At 44.2% G+C, this 23,417-nt stretch overlaps 1 pseudogene; it reads right to left on the bottom strand.

Moving 5' to 3' along the window:
* Window positions 1–10,046: 10,046 nt before the first annotated feature.
* Window positions 10,047–22,090, bottom strand: LOC131809897 (peptidoglycan recognition protein 4-like; annotated as a pseudogene).
* Window positions 22,091–23,417: the final 1,327 nt, after the last annotated feature.

Genomic DNA, 23,417 nt, shown 5'->3' with positions numbered 1-23,417 from the left:
TGCAAGGTCTCAGCAAGGATGAAAGTAAGAGGGTGGGAGAGGAAGCCTAGGGAAGGAAGTGGAACATGGGGTTGTTTGTGAGAGCTCAGGGAAAAGGCGCTGACCAAACAAGCAAGAGACTGGGAACTGTCAGGATGGTGGGTGGGTCTCCTCTCTGACCTCAGGACAAGCTACCTTGCCACTCTTCATCCTAAAATGTGCCAAGAACAGTTTGGTGGCTACAGGTACAAGAGGCCAACATCCAACACATCCCTGAAGCAAGTGCCCCAGAAGGTCTGCATGCATCCGCAGCCATTCACCCCTTGTGCCTGGGACTGCTGCTGGCCTGAAGGTGTTTCAACTCCACACCCACCACAGTTTGCCCCACCCCTGCCCTGGCCAGGGAGCCAGGCTGCCTGCACCACCTCCTGGCCAAATTACATCCAGAATCTAGCACCCTTCTGCTGCTGTTCCCTCACCTACCTTCCACCCCAACCATTGTAGGAGATAGCCCTGGAAAATGCCCGGGGTCACCTGATTCAACCTCACTACTGCAGAGAAGACACCAAAGGTATTCGTTTATTCCACAAACATGTGTTGGGCTACCATTGTGTGCTGCTATACCTGACACTACCAAGAGCTGGGATACACTGGGGATGTCCCTTTCCTCATATAGCTAACATCTAATGAGAAGATAGATGTAAAATATATAAAATTAATAACAGCAGAATTAAAGTTATGGTTCCAAATCATGCACTTTTGGAAAGGGACATGTTTCTGAATAAGTACATGGCTGACCATGGGGGGAGAGTTCTTCTTTGAAGATACAACGTATTTTATTTTATTTTATTTTTATTAGATTATTTATTTAAATTCAATTTAGTTAATATATAGTGTATTATAATGTTCAGGGGTAGAATTTAGTGATTCATCAGTTGCATATAACAGCCAGTGCTCGTTACATCAGGTACCTTCCTTAATATACATCACCCAATTACCCCTTCCCTTACCCATCTCCCCTCCAGCAACCAGTTTGCTTCCAAGAGTTCCACATCTCTTATGGCTAACCTTTCTCTCTATTTTCATCTTATTTTATTTTTTCTTCCCTTCCCTGTGTTCATCTTCTTTGTTTCTTAAATTCCACATACAAGTAATTGAAAACATGACATTTAGACCCAGAATCAAAGAATGTATAGAAATTGATCAGCCAAAGACACAGAGGAGGTTTCAGACAACATTCCAGACAGAGAAGGTGCTGAGGTCCACAGACCATAACCCTGTCTCAACTCATGTCTCTTCTTTGGTGTATCCCCCCTCCTCCCTTATTCCCACTTATCTCCAGATGAAAATCTCACTGAGGGAAGGAGATATTGGTTTCTTTTTGTTTATTCAAGTTTAAGAACATATGGTGGTTTTTATACTTCAGACTATTTGTAACATTGCAAGTTCTTCCTCTCTTTTTCCTTTAAATACCAACCCAGAGAATTTCATTATTACCTAAACTTGACAGAATAACAAACCAAAAGGGTTTAGCAAGCATCCTTAGCTTTACTGAGCTAGAATCCAAAACAACAACCTCTTTTTTTTCTTTTTTTCTTAAAGAATCTCTGTGATTTTAAGTAGTAGTATACATTTAATTTCTTCACACACTAGAAGTCTACAGGTAATGAAGTTCTATCCACTCTCCCCAAGCCACACATCACTCAGAAAAGCCCTTCTATCTGTCATATCTGGCTTACTATATACATACAACACTATTTCCTATGTGCCTGGATCCATAACAGGCTAGCGTGCCCAAAGATATCTTGAATAGTTAAGGGACCACATCCAGATCAATGGACAATAGACTAGAAGATGCACAACTGAAATGTGAACCTCATGACATGTACGTAAAAACAACAAGAAGGGAGGGGGCATCTGAGTGGTACGGTCAGTTAAAGTGTCAGACTCTTGGTTTGGGATCAGGTTGTAATCTCAGGTTCATGAGATTAAGCCCCTTATTGGGCTGGTGCTCAACACAGAATCTCCTTAAGATTCTCTCTCCATCAACCACTGCCCTCTCCCTTTAACTCTCTCAAATAAATAAGTCTTAAAAAAAAAAAAAAAAAACAAGAAGGGAAAATAATTAAGAATTGAGCTAAATTTAGTAAAAAACAAGAATAAAACTTCCATATTTGGGGTACATAAGAACACTGATGGGGCACCTGGGTGGCTCAGTGGGTTAAAGCCTCTGCCTTCTGCTCAGGTCATGATCCCAGGATCCTGGGATCTATCCCTGCATTGGGCTTCCTCCTCAGCAGGGAGTCTGCCCCCCCCACACCTACCTCTCTGCCTACTTGTGATCTCTGTCAAATAAACAAATAAAATCTTTTAAAAAAACCAACACTAATAATAAATGAAATGAAGCCTGTGGGTTCTCCTTAATAAAAATGGAGTAATTGAGAGGAATGAACAGTGGCATCACATCACATACACACACACACACACACACACATCACACTGCACACATACCACACACACACATACACCACATACACATACCACACACATATATACACCACACACTACACACACATTGCACACACACCACACACATATACCACACACAAATAACATATACCACACACACCACACACACAACCCTACGCTTACACACATACTGCAAATACCACACACCACACACACATATGCACCACACATACATATACCACACACACACCACCTGTACCACACATACCATATACACATATACACTATAGATACACACACTCCACATCATACACACAAAAACAGTACACGTACCACAAACACATACACACATATCACACATACACAGCACACACACATACACCGCACACATACCCTACACATACCCCATGCACACCACACACAAACACATAAACAAAAACTTCAGCCACAATTTCTTTCTCCTTCTAGCACTCCAGAATTATAGAGAGTGATAACACTTGCCATTGCGTTTTTGGTTTCTGCATCAAACAGCAGAGATTTGTGGCTTCTAGATGACTGTCATCCTTGAGGTATATTTCTGGAAAAAGTGTACAAAACAATGGTGTACAAAAACCTCAATCTAGGTTCTTGACCATATCTCCTCAGTTATTTATCAAGGAAATGGGAGCACAGTGCCCTCCTTGCAGCTTCTTACAAAGGTCCAATGGGGCAATGTATAAAGAAATCCTGAGAGCTTGTTGTCCAATGTTGGTGGATATTTGGGAGGTGACTGTGAAGGATTTGAATAAAATGCTGGAGAAGAAAAAGGAACTATGGCTCATTGATGATGATGAAATCAAAATCCAAAAGATTTCAGCAGATTTTAACTATGAGGAAATGTTGCTAATATTATGGTAGTTTTTGTGTCATATTAGACACTAAATCAAGACAAACTGGAGTCCCACACCTAGGTTGAAAAACAGGCCTGGTGAGGATATGATGGGGTAAGAGGTGGAGTAATAGCAGTTGTGATGGAAAGATCTGCTGGGCAGTGTGACCAAAAGACAGTCTTGGAATGCATTGCTTATATTATTTTTTTATTGAAGTATAATTGGCATACAATGTTATATTAGTTCCATATAGATAATATAGTGATTCAACCATTCTACGCATTACTCAGTGCTCACCACCGTAAGTGTAGTCACTGTTTGTCACTGTATGTTATTACAGTATTACTGACTATATTCCTTATGCTGTACTTTTCATTTTCATGACATTGATTTTATAATTAGAAGTTTGCACCTCTTAATTATTTTTATCTATTTCAACCAACCTCCTCCCTCCCAATCTCCCCTCTGGTAACACCAGTTTGTTCTATGTATATAGAGTTTAGTTTTTTGTTTGTTTATTTCTTTGTCATTGCTATAATTATTATTACAAAATAAATTCAGAACTGCATCATTTACATAGGGTTTTGCAGGTATCACCTTATAAATTAAAGAATATTGTTAGATCAATATTCTTTAATTTATAAAAGAATATTGTGAACTTTATCTAAGTCAAGGGCCCCTGGGTTTTTTGTCCAGTTCTGGCCACCCACTGTAAAGGGAATGTGAGCAACCTGGAGAACAGCCTAATGTCCAGACAAAGAAATAGAAACTCAGTTCAGCACTGTCATGTACTAGCTGTGTAATTAACCTCAGGAAGGTCATGTAATCTTTCCAAGCCCAGCCTCAGTTTCCTCAGCTGTCAAAGAGCCCTACAGAGCTGTTTTAAAGATGAAATGAAATTATATATATAGTGATTCCCTGCAGGAAGAAAGACCACTGAATATTATTAGACACTCAGCTATCTTAATTATTCAAATATTGGTGTCCAATCTGTGGGTCTGCTGTGAACTTGTTTGATCCCAGGTCAGTTTCTTCCCTCCACCTTCACACCTTGGGCTCCTCCTTCCTCCCCCACCCCCATATGATGAGCCAGTGGGAGGGACACCATCCAGGACAAACCGGATAAACAAATTACATTTGCCATCTGCTCCAAAACAAGTCAATAGACAATCACAACACCAGTTTCCCTTTGAATTCTGCATGTCTAAAATGTTTACTGAGTACTGACACAGACATGGTCCCCACTCTTATGGCCCTTATAATCTAGTACGTCAGTCAGACAACATAAAACATAAAACATGCACACACACAGAAAAACACGTAAAAAAAAATAATTACAAATCAACAGAATGCTAAAGAAGAACCATACAGAAGAATCCTAATTTGGTAGCCTCAAAAGATGGACTCTTAAAAGAAGGAAAATATGAGCTGAGCCTAGAGGAAGAATTAAGAAACTTCCCATCTCCCCTTCCATGCAGACAGTTGCATCATTCTTGGGTACCAAAAGACTGCTGGCCACCCTGAAAGGGAACTCCCAATTCCCTACCAGAGGGAGTCACATTTTACTGTGGTCTCTGCAGAAAGTCCCCTAAGTTCCTCCCACACCTCCCAAGACCTCCCACCCCACCTACCACTCTTCCCAGGTAATAACACCTTCCCTTCTCTCCTAGTCAACATTTCTAATTAAGGCCTTGCACTCAATCAGCCCTGCCAGGCAAAACCTGCTGGGCCAGAAACACACCTGCCCTGCTTCCACTTCTGTGTGGCATTAAATTCTGAAAAATGTGTCCCTTACCCATAGCCACCCAACCCTTGGCCTCCTGCTCCTCCTTCCACTCCCTGGAACCCTGGAAGCCCTGGAGCAGGGTGGGACACATTGGTGGGGATCAATAGTGCTAAGGCACAGGCCCCTTTCCTGCTGCTTCTTCCATGCTGCCATTTTCTAGATGCTGGGGAAAACAAAAGAAGAGAGCAGAATCAGTTCAACCACAGAACCAGAAGGGTGAACAGAGACAGAAAATAAGAAGCATTGAAGGGCAGAGAGGGAGGCAGTGTGAAAGAAAGCAAGAAAAAGAGAGACATAGGCAGAGGTGAGAGGGAGACAGAGACATAGAGATAATGAAGAAGGGTGCATGTGTGATAGAGAGAGAGAGAGAGAGAGAGAGAACTGAAGTGGGAAAGAAAGAAGCCAAAGGGACAGAGGAAGAGCCTGGGAGTATAGGAGGTAGCTGGGCAAGTGGGGCTGAGATAGTCCCTGCCCTACCCCATCCCTGGCTAAGGCCTTCACAATAAGGTCACAGAAGCATCCAAGGATGGTGGGGGAACTTTGGTGGTGGAGCATGTTTTTTCCCAAATCTCACTGATTTGTGGGGGTGGGGGGAGTACACCAGAAGTGGGAGCACCTGTTGTCCCAGAATAAGGATGGAATTAATCTGTGAAAAATCTGATGTACTACAACTAGTGGGCAGTTTCATGCAATGTGAAGACACGGGACTTTCCACTTTTGACAAATTTCTCAAAACCAGCTGAGGGAATAACAGCTGCCTTCCCAGGCTGGGAATGCTGCCTCTGCTCACCCAGCCCTGCCCAGGCATGGCTCTTCCCCTTCCATTGCACAGACACAAAGGCCTACATGTGCCCCTGGAGATCCTGAGACCTGACAGGTGTGGTGCAGCCTGGGGAGTCCAGGTTGGGAGGGAGAAGTGGGGAGGGAGAGACTCAGGTGAAGTCCATGGGCACCTGGGGCAAGAAGATGTCATTTCTGGTCCAGAGAATCAGGAAGCCTTTTGGGAGAGCTAGCCTGGATTACTGTCTTAAACCTGGTGTAATTGCAGTAGTCAGGAGTGGGGCAGGGACAGTGTGGGCAAAGGCTCCAAGATGGAAAAGCCCAGCAGCTGAGCCCATACCTTGCCCACCTGGGCTCATTCTGTGAGAAAAGGTAACTTGGAGTGAGATTGTGGAAGGCTCTAACTGCCATGTTGAGTTGTTTACTCTGTCTGAAAAGAGGGACCACAAAATTATCTTGACCAGACAGGTGAGAGGAATGATGCCATGCTCAGAATCTGAGTCTCTCTTCTCACTGAATGAACTCGAACAGGTAATCTGACCCCTTTGGGTTCAATTTTCTATAAAATGTAGGGCTTTAGCCAGATAAGCATTTTATTCTGGAACCAAAAAAAAAAACTTTGTTTGGTGTCTTTTTTTTCCCCCTCCCAGCTACTAGTTGTGGAAAACAACTGACAAGATGAGCCCTAGAACCTCTCCTACTCTGACAGTAAAAACGCCTCTTACTCTGACACCTCCTTCATGAGGTGTGTGTCCCTCTTTTACCATGAGCTCCTCCTGACCTGCCAAGGCCTGTGTGCCACAAGCTTTAGGCCAGCCTGCTGTCCTGGGGAGTGTCAAACTCCTGCGAGCTCCCAGGGCTGGTGCCTGCATAGCCATGTCCTTTCTGCTGCAAATAGGACTAATTGATACTGAAGAAAAGAGAAAATTCTTCTCTAAACTTGAGGTCTTCTGGCCGGACTGGAAATTAAATTTATATGAGATAGATTAACGGGAGAATAAAACCTGAAAGTTAGTTATTAAGTGCACACAGAGGCCTAAAAATATAATTGAGAACTAAAGAAATGACCAAGGCTGTTAGTTTTTATATATTTTAAACAAAGAGATAATAAGTTTGTCAGGCATTGACAGAATAAAGGAAATTTAATTTTGGGAGCTTGGGGTAGTAAATTAGTAAAAACTAACAAAAAAAATTTTATATAGCCTTCTCTGCTCTCGATTCCCCACCTCTGGTGATGAGGATATCTCTTTACCTCATGCTATAGGGGAGATACCTTTCACATGGTATCTTCTGCTTTCAGTGGGATTAAGAAGAGTCTGAGTGTAGCAACATGGACATGACTGGAAGAGATTATGCTGAGTGAAATAAGTCAAGCAGAGAGAATCAATTATCATATGGTTTCACTTATTTGTGGAGTATAACAAATAGCATGGAAGACATGGGGAGTTAGAGAGGAGAAGGGAGTTGGGGGAAATTGGAAGGGGAGGTGAACCATGAGAGACTATGGACTCTGAAAAACAATCTAAGGGGTTTGAAGGGGCGGGGGCGTGGGTGGTCGGGGTACCAGGTGGTGGGTAATATAGAGGGCACGGATTGCACGGAGCACTGGGTGTGGTGCAAAAATAATGAATACTGTTATGCTGAAAATAACAAATAATTTTTTTTAAAAAAGGGTCTGAGTGTCCTTCTAGCACAGGCTGTCTTCAAGCCAGACAGCACAGGCTGTCTCTTACATAACTTTTACTTAAAAGGATTGGTATGCCAAAGTGGCGCATTTGGGGGCAGCCTGCTCTTGGCTCCTATGACAGCAAAACTACAGCAATAACAATATGAATATCCATACCTCCAGGAACTTTAATAGAATCATTATCACATGCCAACCATGAGGTCTAAGACCTTACCACACTTCATTCACTTAACTCTCTCAACAACCCTCTGAGGGGGTGAGGGGTAGTATGAACCCCACTTCATGATTAAGTGGAGTTGGGAAGAATTTATCTATACTGAGGACTCAGAAGAGGCAATGGCACAGAACAGGCTGCCTCAGAATTTGCCATAAAAAAAAACATTTGCCCACTGAGTGCTCTGTTTTTACTTAGATTGTATATGTGAGACCAATACAAGTTAAGTATTTGCAAAAGACAATAGTCTAGACCACAGAGTTGTTGATTTGAGGAGGCCTTGAAGAGTGTTTGTGGAGGTCAGGGTGTCTACAGCCCTGTCTACAGCCTGCCTGGGACAGAGGCTCCAGGAGGCCAACAAGACCCTGCCTGGGACAGAGGCTCCGGAAGGCCAACAAGATCCTCCGGGATCAGGTTTGAATCAAAGGGAAGAGAACCATCCTCAGTCAAAGGTAGGATTGTAAGAAAGGTCAAGAAATTTGAAGGACAGTTTTTATTGTGATACTATTCCTCAGCATCTCACACCCTCCTTGTTGGCTACTCCCTGTGTGAAGGGTTAGGAAACTCATCTTTGATGTTTTAAGTGATGGAGAAATAGAAGTTTCCCCTGGGAAGTCTGTATCCAGCCCCCTCCCCCAAGGAAGGAGAGTCTGGTAGAGAGAGCTCAAGGGGGTTCTCCAGGAACCAACTCTTGAGGGTTCGGTAAATCAGAAAGGGGCACTGGGTCCACTAGCCCACCTAACCCTCGAGATAAATCATTCCTTCCTTTGCTTACATGCCAGGTGGCCAGACTACAAATAACAAAAGGACAGCAAATCCAGTAAGATCACAGGGACAGTCTTCGAAAAGCAAAAGGGCTGTAAAAATAAGAGGCTGTCAAAACCTGCCTTGTTGATACAAAATTTGGGTGTTCACCCTTTCTGATGGCTGTGTAATATTCCTTTACATATATGGACTGTATCTTCTTTATCCATTCTTCTGTTGACTCTTGGCTCTTTCTACAGTTTGGCAATTGTGACCATTGCTGCTATGAACATTGGGGTGCAGGTGGCCCTTCTTTTCACTACATCTGTATTTTTGGGGTAAATACCCAGAAGGAAGAGATATAAAACACCAGACACAGTATGAATACCAAAGGTTATAGATGGGAGAAAAGTCCATGTTTCTGGCTTCTTCTTTTTAACCCTCCCCTTCTTTTTCCCCCTTCATGTTTCCAGATCAGGAGAAATAAGATCCTACCCATGTGCTTCCAGTGCACAGCAGAATACTGCCTACTGCATGCAGAATACTTTCAGTATCTGGCTTCTCTCTGAGTGGGAGGATCCCAGGCCTAGAAGACTGCAGAGTGCCAGGCTCTATGTCCCCAGTGAACCCACACCTTGTAGGGCACAGGTAACTTATATGAACACAGCCCAGATAGGCCTGGAGGAATGTAGTCTCTGTCCTCGGGGAGTTCAAGGAGGACAGGACACAGGACCCTTGAGGCATAGCAACCATTACACATAAGCCACAAAAGCTGGCTCTGAGCCTCAGACAGGGAAGGGCAGGAACAGAAAGAAAGCTGGCAGGATGGAGGACTGCCCCAGAAGGCATTCCCAGAGAAGGGGTAGTGGAGCAGACTGAAAAGAGGAGCAGGGACTTGATCCACTCTTTCGTTCATTTGTCCACCTCTCCAACAAACCTCTGTAGCACCTACAAGACTCCAGACACTGCTCAGGACCTGAGGATGTGGGGGAAAAGAAAACTGGAAATCCTCACAATCCAGTGGAGGGAGGTAGCACACCTATAAGTGATGGGGCCCTGAAATAAGGGCCACATTCACATTTAGACAAGTTGGTGTGTGCGCAGAGAGGGGCTTCAGGCCTTGAACCCATGTGAGTCTTGGGGGCTGCCAGGCAGATGACAGGGCTAAGGTACATGGGACAGAGGGGCAGCCAGAAAGGGAAAGAGAAGTCAAACAAGCATCAGCCCACCTTCCCACCTGGCTTAGGAGCTGGGTGCTCAGGGAAGGGGAAGATGAGGAGAGAGGAAGGTGGGGCCTACTCAGAGGGCTGGGAATCTCCAGCTCTGGGGTCTCAGAGCTGCTTGGAGGATAATGGGGTGCTAGCAGTAGAGGATCATCCTAACCTGAGAAAGGAGGGACAGGATGGGGCTGACAGGGAGGGGACACCCAAGTGTTGAGTCAGGACAGAGGGTGAGGACAGGGAAAGCCCGGCAGCCAGGCAGACACAGGGAATAGTCTCAGAGGGAGCAGGGGCTTCCTCAGTATTTGAAATGAGGCCAAGCCTTAATGATGTTGTACAAAGCTCACCCGGGAGACAGGGTGTTGACAATATCACTGTGCCCCACCAGCAGGTAGTTGGGAATTAAATATCCCTTGTCCACTGCACACTGGATCAGGTTCTAGGCTGCCTCCAAAACTGTGGCATTGGGCGAGGTATCTGCAAAACAGTTATCTATCTGTTACAGGTTTCCAAGGCACCCTGTCCAGGGCAGGACCCACTCCTGAATCACCTGTAATGCACCCCTACCACCATGCTAATATATTCTGCTACTGCCTGCAAGTCTATATACAGAAAACAAAGTCAGGCCTTAGATTCATCAGCATCAAAGTTCTTCCTGAATGAAAAGAACAGAGTCTTGGATACATAGAGTTGTTTGGGGATGTACAGAATATTTGTCCATTGCAAATATTTAACTTGGTAGTTCTCAATTGGGGGAATTTAGCCTCCCAGGGGATATTTAGTACTGACTAGACACGTTTTTGGTTGTCACAAATAGGCAAAATATGTTACAGGCATCTGGGGGAGAAGCCAGGGATGCAGCTAAGGGTCCTACAATACACAGGTCAGTTCTTCTACAAAGACTTACCCGATCCAGGATGTCAATAGTGTTGAAGCTGAGAAACCTTGCTTTGGCCACAAGGTGTGCTTCCTGTACCTTCACACACCCACCCCCATCCCAGGCACCTTCCTAGGTATCCCCTCACCCCACCCAACATTCATTTTAGTATCATCCTGAACCAGTCCCAGTGACATGGGCTCCTCTTCCCAGAGATGCAGCAAAAGTTCCCTGAGTCTAAACAAACTCTAGTCAAGAGCTCTGAACAATGGCAATTGTCAGTGAACATTCTGGATGCTGATACAAGGACTAATCTAGGGATGTGGCAAATAAGGTAAAGGTTCCCACATTGTTGCCATGGTAAAAACTTAGCAAAATATATGCACAAAGATATTTTCCCCTTGTCTTATATATGTTTTGATGTCAGAAGAGAAAGACATTTGATTGGTTGTGAAGGAGATAGATTCAGGGTGAGCATTCTCTCTGGGGGTGGGGGAGTTCACTCCTGGTAACACTCAGATTAGTCAAATGATAAATCTGAAGCTGGCTAAGTCTAGCATATGCAGGCACTGAAGTGATGCCTGAGTTTGATGCTGTTGTCTTGCATTTGAGACACTCTCCCTCAAACACCATACAATGACTGCTACTGCCCAAAGCATGCACTTACCCAAGAAAGTGCCCATAAAGGCAATGCCCAAGGCAATGTCATTGTAGCCAGGAGGATGGGAACCTTGGACATTTCAGCCCACTCCTTCATAAACAGCACCATCCTGCCCCACGAGGAAGCTAAAGGACCAAGAGGGGAGATGGAGATCAGCATGACAGACAGACAATCTGGGATTGTTTCATTTATTTATTCACTCATTCATTCAATCACTCATGCTTTATTCAGCAGACACTGATTAGCTATTAAATTCTCAGCACTGAGTTACAAAAAAGATAGCAAGGGCATGTTGATAAACCAGCTTTCATCAGAAAGGGGCAAGGGGAGGAAGCCCAATTTATAGCCTTTACTGATTTCTGTAGTGTAAAACTCCCACCATAGCTGATTTTCAGCTACTGATGATTTAAAAAATGTCCTGGCTCCCTAATAATCCACTCTCATGAGCCTATCCAGCTCTGGCACACTGCTGCTACCTTAAGGAGCCCACAGTCTAGGAAGAAAAGAGCAACAGCTGCCATCCCTGCAACCTGGCCTTCCCCAAACCTTGCCAATGACATTGTTTCCCTGGGGGTAACCTGTGGCTGCCTCACTACTAAGGTCAAAGTACACTTCTCTAGCCCTGCCTTGCCTGATCCCTCTGCATCCACAAACATCTTCCCCCCTTCACTTCCATCCTACTCTCTCTCCCAGCTGTCTTTTGTGGCTGCCCCTCACTCCTCTGCACTTTGTCTCCCTGTGTCCTTTCTTTAAATGTGCAGTTCTTCATGTCTTTCTGATGCAAATTTAATATCAAACCCTGCTTTTAGTCCCTTGGCAACATAGTCCAAACTTCCCAGTTTAAGTGTCAAGATTATTCATGAGATGGCCCCTGTTTGCCTCCTTATCTTTCACCATCTGTCTCTTTGTCATCTATTTTTATTATGATAAAATTCTCTTGGTTCCTCAAAGACACCATTCTTGGGCTGGCATCCAGGACTTTCCACAGAGGTCCTTTTTCTCTGTTTGAAACACTCTTCCCACTCTTCTGACAAGTTCGCTCATTTCTTAGGTCAGCTGATAGTCACCTCCCAAGGAGTACTTCCTTAATACTCAATACCCTAGCAAGCTAGTGTGTTAAAAATGTCTCCTGTTTACATTTTTCACCCTTTATCATAACACTTAATGTACTCTATTATGATTTATTCATTTAATTATCTTTCTCATTTAGCAGAGTATCAGCTCCATCAAGGCAAGAACCAAATCTGTGCTACATCTGATAGCATCCCCATGTCACAGAGTAGGCATTCAACTGTATTCTCAGTGAATTAATTTATAGCAAGTGGGTGTTTACTCCTGACTACAGGTCATTTCACAGTGAGCAGGGTCATGAAAGTTATGGTAAAAGGGACACAATAAAAGGGCAAAAACCAAGGGACAGGAAACTGGCTTCTGAAACCTGAACGGAAAAAGGAAAAGGTCCTTTCTCAGCACCCATAATTTTCCATTTTAGGTTAAAAACATATAGTAAAATTTCAGGTATCCGTTCTATTCAAAGAGAGCAACTCTGTATAAACCTGCATAGCAGGATATAGCAGAGCACTTGACAAGTCTTAACAGATGAAAGGTATTGGAGGAAATTTTCTCCTATCTCAAAAGGGTTGAAACTAAAGCAGGAAGGAGAGAGGAGATTCTATCAGCACAGAATCACGTAATTGTAATTCCATGGTAATCACAATTGGTAAATGTAAGCCCACTGGATTTGGTAATCCAGTGGTAATTGGTAAATCCAGCTAAGGCACAGAGTGCCTGGCCAGAAGGAAGGTAGGTCTAAATTCCAACTCTACTAGCTAAGCCATGAAGCCATGAAGCCATGAAGCCCCTAAACAAAGGGCTTCTTGGTTAATGTGTACTGTCTGTACCCTGAACAGAGTACCTGGCCAGAAGGTAGGTCTAAATTCCAACTCCACTAGCTAAGCCATGAAGCCCCTAAACAATGGGCTTCTTGATTAATGTGTACTGTCTGGATTAGTGGTGGCCCATCCTGAGACTTAATGTTCAGTATAATTATTTCTGATGGATATGAGATGGTCTCTAACCTCATACATCTTATCTGTGAGCTTGGAGTGCATCCTGCAAGAAGTTTTTATTATCCCATTAAGTCAGTGTGCTCTTTATTAAAAAAAAAAAATTACAGGAGAAAGAGGAAGCCTCCTACACTGTTGGTGGGAATGCAAGCTGGTGCAACCACTCTGGAAAATAGTATGGAGGTGCCTCAAAAAGTTGAAAATAGAGTTACCTTATGACCCAGCAATTGGGTCATATACCTTGGGTATATACCTAAAGATACAAACATAGTGATCTGAAGGGGCATGTGCATCTGAATGTTTATAGCAGCAATTTACACAATAGCCAAACTATGGAAAGAACCTAGATGTCCATCAACAGATGAATGGATCAAGAAGATGTGGTATATATACACAATGGAATACTATGCATCCATCAAAATAAATGAAATCTTGCCATTTGTGACGACGTGGATGGAACTAGAGGGTATTATGCTTAGTGAAATAACTCAGTTGGAGAAAGACAACTATCATATGATCTCCCTGATATGAGAAAGTGGAGATGCAACATGGGGAGACTAGGGGGGGTAGGAAGAGAGGGAGACAAACCATAAGAGACTCTTAATCTCACAAAACTGAGGGTTGCCAGGGGGAGGGAGGGAGGGAGAGGGTGGTGGGGTTATGGACATTGGGGAGGGTATGTGCTATGATGAGTGCTGTGAGGTGTGTAAGCCTGGCAATTCACAGACCTGTACCCCTGGGGCTAATAATACATTATATGTTTATAAAAAATAAAAATTAAAAAAAATTATAGATCTTGGCATTAGAGCAAACAAAGGATATTATCTGGCGCCTTCAGACAGGAAAGATATTCTCTATAGGCTTTACAATCTTGAATTTGTACAACTTCCTCTAATAGCTTTCCATCAGTCTTGGCCTCAATCATGTCAATACATGATCTTTAAAAAGGACACATTTTGAGTACATGCCCAAGGAGAATGACTAGCCCTTTAGCTATATCCTAGGTAAGACTCACCCAGAGCTGCATGAAAAATCAAAGTTATACATAAAACACCTCTCATATGGTGCACATTCAGTAATTCAAAAATTCAGAGTCTGTCCTCAGGTAAAAGAAGCCCACATGTCCTGAGGTCCACTTACTTATATCCAATGTCACAAGAGTTCAGCCTCTCTATGAGGAGGGACTAGATATCTTTGACCAGCAGGCAGCACTCATCAGACATGATGCAGGTTCTCCCAGCAGTGTGGATGATGATGATGTACTTAGCTGGGAGCAATGGGTCTCTCTGGCCTCCCATGCAGACCATGAGATAATAGTGGAGCAAACTGAGAAGGGAAGCAAAAAAAAAAAAAAAAAAAAAAAAGGGTGGGGGGATATGTGGGCTTATTGTGCCCACCCATGTTCACTACTGAACATCCCCCATCCTAACCTGCCTCTGACTGTGGAACTCAAGAGAGCCCACCTGAGAGGTGAGTATGTTTTCCTGATTGAATTATATTCAAGAGGCAAGAATCATAGAGCCACGGGATCTAAACCAAAAACAAAACCCAGAGGACAGTGGGGATGTTGATCCTAAGAATAAATGGATGTTCATTCCCAAGGAAAAAGGATACCTATCTATCTGCATGATTGTCATGTGTATATGTATGTGTGTGCCTGCATAACAGGGCCCTTTGTACAAATTAGTTGAATCATCAACTGAAAGCATGTCTTTGAGACTTACCTGTAATCCCTAAAACTCTCTGTCAATATAAGCAATTATTAATTTTAGTAGATAGCACTAATCCAATGACTGAGATCAAATTTACTCAGAGCTTTCATATAATAGAGATAATTATCTTTAAAACTTTAGTAAGACTAGGAAAAGGTTGAAAGTGGTTATTAACTATACTTTTTTTTTTCTAAGTGAACTCTCTCCCCAATGTGGGGCTCAAACTTAAGACCCGAAGATCAAGATTCACATGCTCTACCAACTGAGTCAGCCATGTGCCACTTAACTATACTGGTTTTGATGTTACTGTTTGTTAAACCCCTTTTAAAATCTAGTATTTAATACCCAAATTACCCTAACAATTTCCTCTGACTTCGGTATTGGTAGTGATGTAAGCCCTTCAGTTTATCAGTGCTGTTCTGGTTCAGAAAGATGTGCATTTGTGCTTTTATGTGTTGTGCTTGTATGTGTTAGATGCCTATTCCTCTCCATGTTTTTTTTGTTTTGGTTCTGTTTTTGTTTTTGTTTGCCTCCACAGCCCTTTTCACCTTCTAACATGCCAAATATTTGACTTGCTTATTTGCTTATTTTCTTTTTCTACCCTCTAGATTGAAACTTCACAAGGGCACCACTTTTGTGTTTTGTTCCATAACAGGTTCTCAGTAAGTAATTGTTGACTGATTAAAAAAATGAGAACACATATATTACACCAGGTTAATACAATGGTTCTATCATTCTAGGAATCTGAGGGATAAAGAGGTAACCTAGAGGGTCCTTCGCAAGGTGTACCAGCCCCAAAGGTTCAGAGAGCTATGTGACCAGTTGCCTATCAGAAAGGATCCAATGAAAGCCTAACTGAAAAGTCCACTCCTAATGGCATTTGAAAGTTTGTAGGGGGTAGTCTGGTTGGGTGGGTCTAGAAGGAGGCTCTGGTAGGATTGAAGGTCTTACCTTCCTTGGCATTTGCCTTCTGCAGAGGGAGTAGGCAGTTCTCACCTTTCACAAGAAGGGGCTGAACGTACTTTGATGACAGGTGGCCCTTATGGACAGCATAGAGATCAGGCCCTTCATTGCTGATTGGGCATCCAGGCTGGGACTGTGGCCTGAAAAAGAGCCATCTGTAGCAACCTGGGTCTGGCCTGCATTTCATGGGGCTGTGGGGGAAGGATTAGATGCCCTGCCAGCCCTTACATAACTGTTGGCAGGAAACTGGCTCATCACCTATGTTGGAAAGCCTAAAAGTTAAGGATCCACCTGCCCCAGGATGAAGACCTTTCCCAATAACCTGCCAAAACTTCATTCATTGATCTTTCTCCATGGAAGAGCTAAAATGCAACCCCATGTTCAGTAATGCCCAGCTAGCTGGGTCAGGGTTATCCATTGGAAGGGGCTCATCCAGGCATGTGCCAGCCTCTTTACTGCATTAATTTCTTTAATCCTCACCAAAAACCTCTGAGGTAGATGCTGTTATGTTATTATTCACAGAAAGGAACTTGAGGCTTCAAGAAGTAACATGCTCAAGACCCTACTACTAACAGGGTGACACCCAGGTAACAATAACACACACACACACACACACACACACACATAAATGCTGAACACAGAGTCCTCTGGTGTGCTGGAAACCACCCTGGAACTGGAAATCGAAGGTGTGAGCTTGCCTTCTGATTCTTCTTGGGTCACTTCCTCCAGAATTCAGGATGTACTTTGTGTAACAGCAAATCAGGAAACTTGTCTGGATTTTCTCACAGAGTATTGGGAGGGGACAATAAGAAACTGGACATGCAAGAGCTTTAACAGTCAAGGGTGCACAAACTCAGGGGAATGGTCCTGGAGCATGTATGTTAGAATGCTGGGAGAGCTGGGAGGACAGACAGCAGTAAGACTAGAAGAAAGTGGAAGGGATTCAGGGATTGGAGGCCTCAGAGTGGTCTTAAAAACTCTACAGAAATCTTGAGGTAAGAGATGGGAGGAAGAGGTGCCTGATAGGAAACGGGAAGCAGGGTCTGGTACTGCAGAAGAGTCAGAGTCAGAGAGGAAGATGTGACAGTCACTTACAGAAGAGAGCAGAAGCCTACATGTTTCCATAAAGAAAATGACTGTCCGTAAAGAGAAACAATGGCCACCACCTCCACTGAAAAATACCCAGGGGAAAAGGAGATACCTCAGAGACTGAGGAGGAAACCAGAGTAGGAAGAGGAGAACCAACACCATTCACATAAGCCAAGAGAGAGGGGAACTGCAGGACAGTAGATCATCAGGGAACTAGGAGAAAGTCAAGGAGGCAATGTAGAAACAAAGAAGTAGGTAACTCTTTGGAGAAGGGCAACTGAGATGATGATTACCTTCCTTGGTGCCAAAAAAAGCAAAGCCCAGGGAGATGTTGTTGTATCCCTGGGTGTGCATGCCTTGGACATTCCAGCCAACACCTTCATACACCCTGCCATGGTCCCCAACCAGGAAGCTGTGGAGCAGGAGATATAGGCTGAGTGGTTGGCACTGTGGCACATCCCACAAAAGGAACCATTTGTCAGTTTCCAAAAGGAGAAGGGCTTAAGCTCTGTTCACTACAGGGAATTTGCATGTACTTGTCCCAGACAGTGGATTGGTCAAGTCAATTATATTCCCTTAGAATTCAGAACCCACCCCCAAACTCCCTATCTCCCTCCTTTGTTTAGAAGCCCAGGTTTTATATAAATCATCCTACACACTAAGAAGGAAGAGAGGCCCTGGTGCCACCAGAGTAGCTAATCCAGTTACACTGTAAGATTCTTCTTAGCTTCCACATTGCCTCAAACACAGCTCTCCTCCTTCTTCCAAAATGCATGTTAACCTATGTCATCTCCACATAGGCTGTTCATGTGATTCCTCCCTGCCAGGTTACTGTCTTATATAGATTTCTCAGGAAGTATCTCCTCAGATAAGGACATGGATGCAGGCACTTTTTTTGAGAAGGGGTCCCAGAAGCCAGTATGAGGGAGCAAGGAGAGAGAGTCAGAAGGAAGAAATCCAACTAAGTATACACAATTGGGCCAGCTTCACAATGGCTACCTGGAGCTCAGAACTTTTCCCCCCATTGCCTGCCACTAGACAGGTAAACTTCCAAGGAACTGAGTACATGCACCTAAATATTGTCCCTAAGAAGGACTGAGGGCTGAGAAAGTTATTTGCAACTGTTGACCCCTGTGGGGGATTAACTCCCTTTCACCATCAGGAGTGGTAAAAGTCTGAAGCAGAAAAACAGAGATGCAGAAGGTAGTCAAAGTGAAAAGCAATCACCATGCATAGGAACTGTCTACACCTAGGTAAGGTCAGAGGTGGGCTGAGGACATGCAGTCCTAGTCACTAAGAGGGCCTACTAGAGTGACCACTAGAGTAAGACGCCTCACCATAAGAGCCCCCTACATGCAGTGAAGTGGAACATGCAGTGGGCAAAGAGCCAGTTTTGAGTCAGTCTGTGCTCCACAACCTTGTAACACATCCAGTCAACCTAGATGACTCTCAGAAAAATCAAACAATGTCCCTGCCTTGGTCCCCTCACCTGGAGCATGGAGATGGTAATGTATGCCTGACAAATGCACCCACGCACTTGGTAGTCATTCATAACTACTAGTGTGCTGTGTGAACCAGTTTTGGAGGGAGCTAGGAAGTATAGTTATTATTTAACCTTCCCTGCTTCCTTTTAGGAGATCTAGAAAATTCAAAAGGATTTAGAATTTTATAGGGTTTTTAATATTTTATTCACTATAAATCTGATATAAGCTCAACCCAGGAAATGAGGAAAGAAGTCATAAGTAAGGGTGAGAGGAGCACCCTAAGGAGCAACATTGATCATATACCCCCACATGGCCCTTACTTGTAGGCCACATCACACCAGCTGTTGTGTATGTGATGAGCCTGTAGCTCCCACAGCCTCTGACTGCACGTAGTCTGGTTGTGACACTCCAGTCCAGGGATATGGTGCATGACAAGGAAATCCACGGGCATGGTCAGTGCGATGCTGCAGCCAACAGTTTCGGCCCCCAATTCCTTGCAAGAGATCACTGTGGATACATCTGTGGGGTAATCATGAAGGTGAGGAGGATATTACTCAGTGTATCCTGCCCCATGCTGCCTCACTAACCTCCCTTGTTAACCTCCCTGGGTGCCATTCTGGGCTGGATAAGTTCTCCCTGGTTAACCTCCTTCCCTGGTTAACCTCCCTGGGTGCCATTCTGGGCTGCATGGGCCCAATAGGGGTGGAAGAGTCCTGGAAGGAGGCTTTCTTTTTTTCTTTTCTTTTCTTTTTCTTTTTTTTTTTTTTTTTTGATTGATTTATTTATTCTTTAAAGATTTATTTATTTATTTGCCAGAGATAGAGAGAGAGAGTACACACAAGCAGGCAGAAAGGCAGGCAGAGGCAGCGAGAGAAGCAGGCTCCCTGCCGAGCAAGGAGCCCAATGCGGGACTCGATCCCAGGACCCTGGGATCATGACCTGAGCCGAAGGCAGCGGCTTAACCAACTGAGACACCCAGGAGTCCCAGGGAGGAGGCTTTCAACAGACACTCCTTCTACTTCTCAGACACACCATCTCCTTCTCACCTCCTCATCTATTTCCTCTCCACTGCTCCTAACGCAGAGTTTGCACATGCCTAGAGCAGCTTAGATGCTCTGCTTCCCTATAGAGGGCATCCACATCCCACTGAACAGACTCCACCCTGAAGCTCCTGCCCTGCTCTATTTCTGGACCTCTGCTTTAGGAAGAAGCTCCTTCCCACTGCTTCCCCTGGGAAAGCCCTGAGTGGTCCCTCTGAGTTTCATTGCTGCACACTATGATCACTGACAGTTTGCTCTGTGACTGACTGTGTCCTTTGTCCTGCCCTGAGTGCTTTCTGAGGGGACTACATCTCTTCTTCAACCTAGAGGCTCTCTGCAGATAGGTCCTGGCCCTCCCATTCAGTTGGATGACTCCCTCAGGGCAAGGTGAGGGTCTCCATCTTTAGGCTAGAGGGCTCTGAGTGCAGATGCTGAATCTCCCTGTCCTGGCTTCTGTCCTCTTCTGGTACCACACCAGACCCCCAAAGCATCCCTCCAGGTGTTTTCTTGATGCTCCACTGTCTTAGTCCCATTTGCCACATGCCAACCACAAGGGGCAGAGCAGATTTCAGAAGCACTCTAGTCACAGAACATACCCAGCTGTCTTTAAGCCTCCTCACCATTGAGACTGAGATTTCCTTTCTCAGTGAGATAAGAGATGTTGCCAAACAGGTCCCAAAGGCCCTCTGATACACGTTTGGCTTGTGTTTCATCCCAGGAGAAATCACCTGCAGAAGAACAGTCCATTTTACAGGTCCTCAGAGAGTCCCAGTACTAGCCATCTCAGAGATAGATTCAGGCCAGATCACTGAGGCCTCTCCAGGAGAACTCTCTGTGCTAACCAGAGGACCACCTCCAATAGCAACACATGAATATTTTTCTTCAACATCAACTCCAGAGAATCCCCAGAATACAGTTAAATAGCCAAGAGCAGGAAGTTGGAAATATACCCATTTCTCATGAGCTGCATCTATATACACTACTGGGAAAACAACAATAAACTGGAAATGTATCTAAGCATCTCAGAAGTGCAGGGTTTTCTTTTGTGTGGATTTTACCAAGTAGAAACAATGAAAAGATGATATGGAAAATTGCACAAATCAAGTGAGTTCTTTCAGACCTGATTTGGAGTCATGTGTTGTGCCAAAGCCCCTCTGTATGTGACTGATACCCCTAGCCTCAAGAAACTTCCTCTTACTTAGAAACATAACCCCAGCCACATACAGATAGAATCATTGCTTCCCTTGCTCAGGTGCAAAGTTCTTCATGTGCATTATATCATTTAACCCTCAAAAGTTCAAGAAATGGGCAGAGGACATGAACAGACATTTCTGCAAAGAAGACATCCAGATGGCCAACAGACACATGAAAAAGTGCTCCATATCACTCAGCATCAGGGAAATACAAATCAAAACCACAATGAGATATCACCTCACACCAGCCAGAATGGCTAAAATCAACAAGTCAGGAAATGACAGATGCTGGCGTGGATGCAGAGAAAGGGGAACCCTCCTACACTGTTGGTGGGAATGCAAGCTGGTGCAACCACTCTGGAAAACAGCATGGAGGTTCCTCAAAATGTTGAAAATAGAACTGCCCTATGACCCAGCAATTGCACTATTGGGTATTTACCCTAAAGATACAAACGTAGTGATCCAAAGGGGCACGTGCACCCGAATGTTTATAGCAGCAATGTCCACAATAGCCAAACTATGGAAAGAACCTAGATGTCCATCAACAGATGAATGGATCAAGAAGATGTGGTATATATACACAATGGAATACTATGCAGCCATCAAAAGAAATGAAATCTTGCCATTTGCGACAACATGGATGGAACTAGAGCATATCATGCTTAGCGAAATAAGTCAAGCAGAGAAAGACAACTATCATATGATCTCCCTGATATGAGGAAGTGGTGATGCAACATGGGGGCTTAAGTGGGTAGAAGAAGAATCAATGAAACAAGATGGGATTGGGAGAGAGACAAACCATAAGTGACTCTTAATCTCACAAAACAAACTGAGGGTTGCTGGGGGGAGGGGGTTTGGGAGAAGGGGTTGGGATTATGGACATTGGGGAGGGTATGTGCTTTGGTGAGTGCTGTGAAGTGTGTAAACCTGGTGGTTCACAGACCTGTACCCCTGGGGATAAAAATATATGTTTATAAAAATAAAAAATTTTTTAAAAAGTTTGGGAAATCATAAATTTATTTCAATTATCAGATGGGAAAATAAAGGTTTAAAGGGATGAATAATTTGCTTAAAACATTGCTGGAGGTAAGCCAAGAATTTGAAACCAGGTTTATAGACTTCAAGTTCTGTGTTCCAAAAGCAAAGCTATTTTTTTCTCCCTAAGGGAAAAGTAACATTTAAAGAACTCTGATCCAGTAAAGGAAAACTATCCCAGGCCCTAAGACCCAGAGCCGAGACACAAAGCCACAGAAGCATCCTCATGTGGTCCCAAAACACTGTTAGGAGAGTGAAGAACTCAGTCCTAGGAGAGACACTGACAGTTAATCAGACCATCTTCACTCCTCAAACAGGCCACCTACCCCACTGCATGGTACCCCTGTCTGCCTTCCTGCCAAACTATGGGCCTCCTGAGGGCCAGCATCTGACCAGGACTCTCAAGGTCCCCAGTATATGTCAGGTGTTCCTTAAATGGGTAAACACCCTCATCTAGTTTCCCTGGGCAACTAGATATCACTGAGTGACTACTAATGTACAAGGCCAGCATAGGCACTCACACATATAATCTTATTTAATCCTTATGCTAACACTGCCATGTAGTATTACTAACCCCCATTCTTATAGAAGAGAAAATCCAGGAATAGTAGAACTAAAAAATCCAAACACACATGGATGTGTCTTGTGCTGAGAACTCCTTCCCAGTGGGGGATGCACTGGAGTGAGAGAGGGTACAAGAGTCAGTTGGGGGTATTCCCCAGCTCTAGGGCAGAAGAAATCTGATCTTAACACTACATCCAGTCCCTTCAAAGGGAGAGGGCTTCACAACAAGAAATGCACTCACACCCACACTCAGAAATGCCTGTGGGTCTTGCACTGTCCCAGCCCAACACAGGTCAGGGTGCAGGTGGCTCTCCCATCATTGGCTAGCAGTTCCTTCCTTCAAATTTGGCCACTGGCCCTGCCCTGCTCCTCCAGCTGCAACCTCCTAGGCCTTCAGGCTCCTTCTCACCAAGGGAACACTTGAGCTCTGGTCTTCCAGAGGGAAGGGGATCCCTATTGGAATGTGGAGAGAGGGCAGAGTTCTGAGGCTCCCACAGGTTTTATCCAGGACACCCAGAGGAACTGGAGGAGACCAGATTCAAGCTGAAAGCAAGGCCTCGCCCTGTGAATAAGCCCAGGTACCTCCTCCCTGGAAAATGACGCAATTGCCCTAGGCTCCCTGAGCTGTTTTCTCATTGCCAGTCCTTAGAAACCTGACCAACCCAACATCTGGGAGTACTTCCTGGCCTTGGAGACTGTAAGAGGAACAGATTTTGCCACTCCAGGATATGCTTCTTTGGCATATTGATTATGCCAAGCTGGTTATTTTTTTAAGGAAATACACAAGAGCCATGAGAAATGCTGAAATCCAAGAAATAAACTTTTTGTAAGAGGCCTTTACATAAATAAGGGAAATCTCCACTTGTAAGGGTGACTCCTTTAGTACCAGAAAGAGGGAGTGACTGTCAAATCTCTAGAAGATGCAATCAATGGAGAAAGCAATGACTTCTGCTTATACTTTGCCCTTATTTGCTGTGCTTTACCT

Source organism: Mustela lutreola, chromosome 10, assembly GCF_030435805.1.
Source record: "Mustela lutreola isolate mMusLut2 chromosome 10, mMusLut2.pri, whole genome shotgun sequence".
NCBI lineage: Eukaryota > Metazoa > Chordata > Mammalia > Carnivora > Mustelidae > Mustela > Mustela lutreola.
Note: the sequence above shows the minus strand (reverse complement) of the source record. Positions and strands in the feature narration are given on the sequence as shown.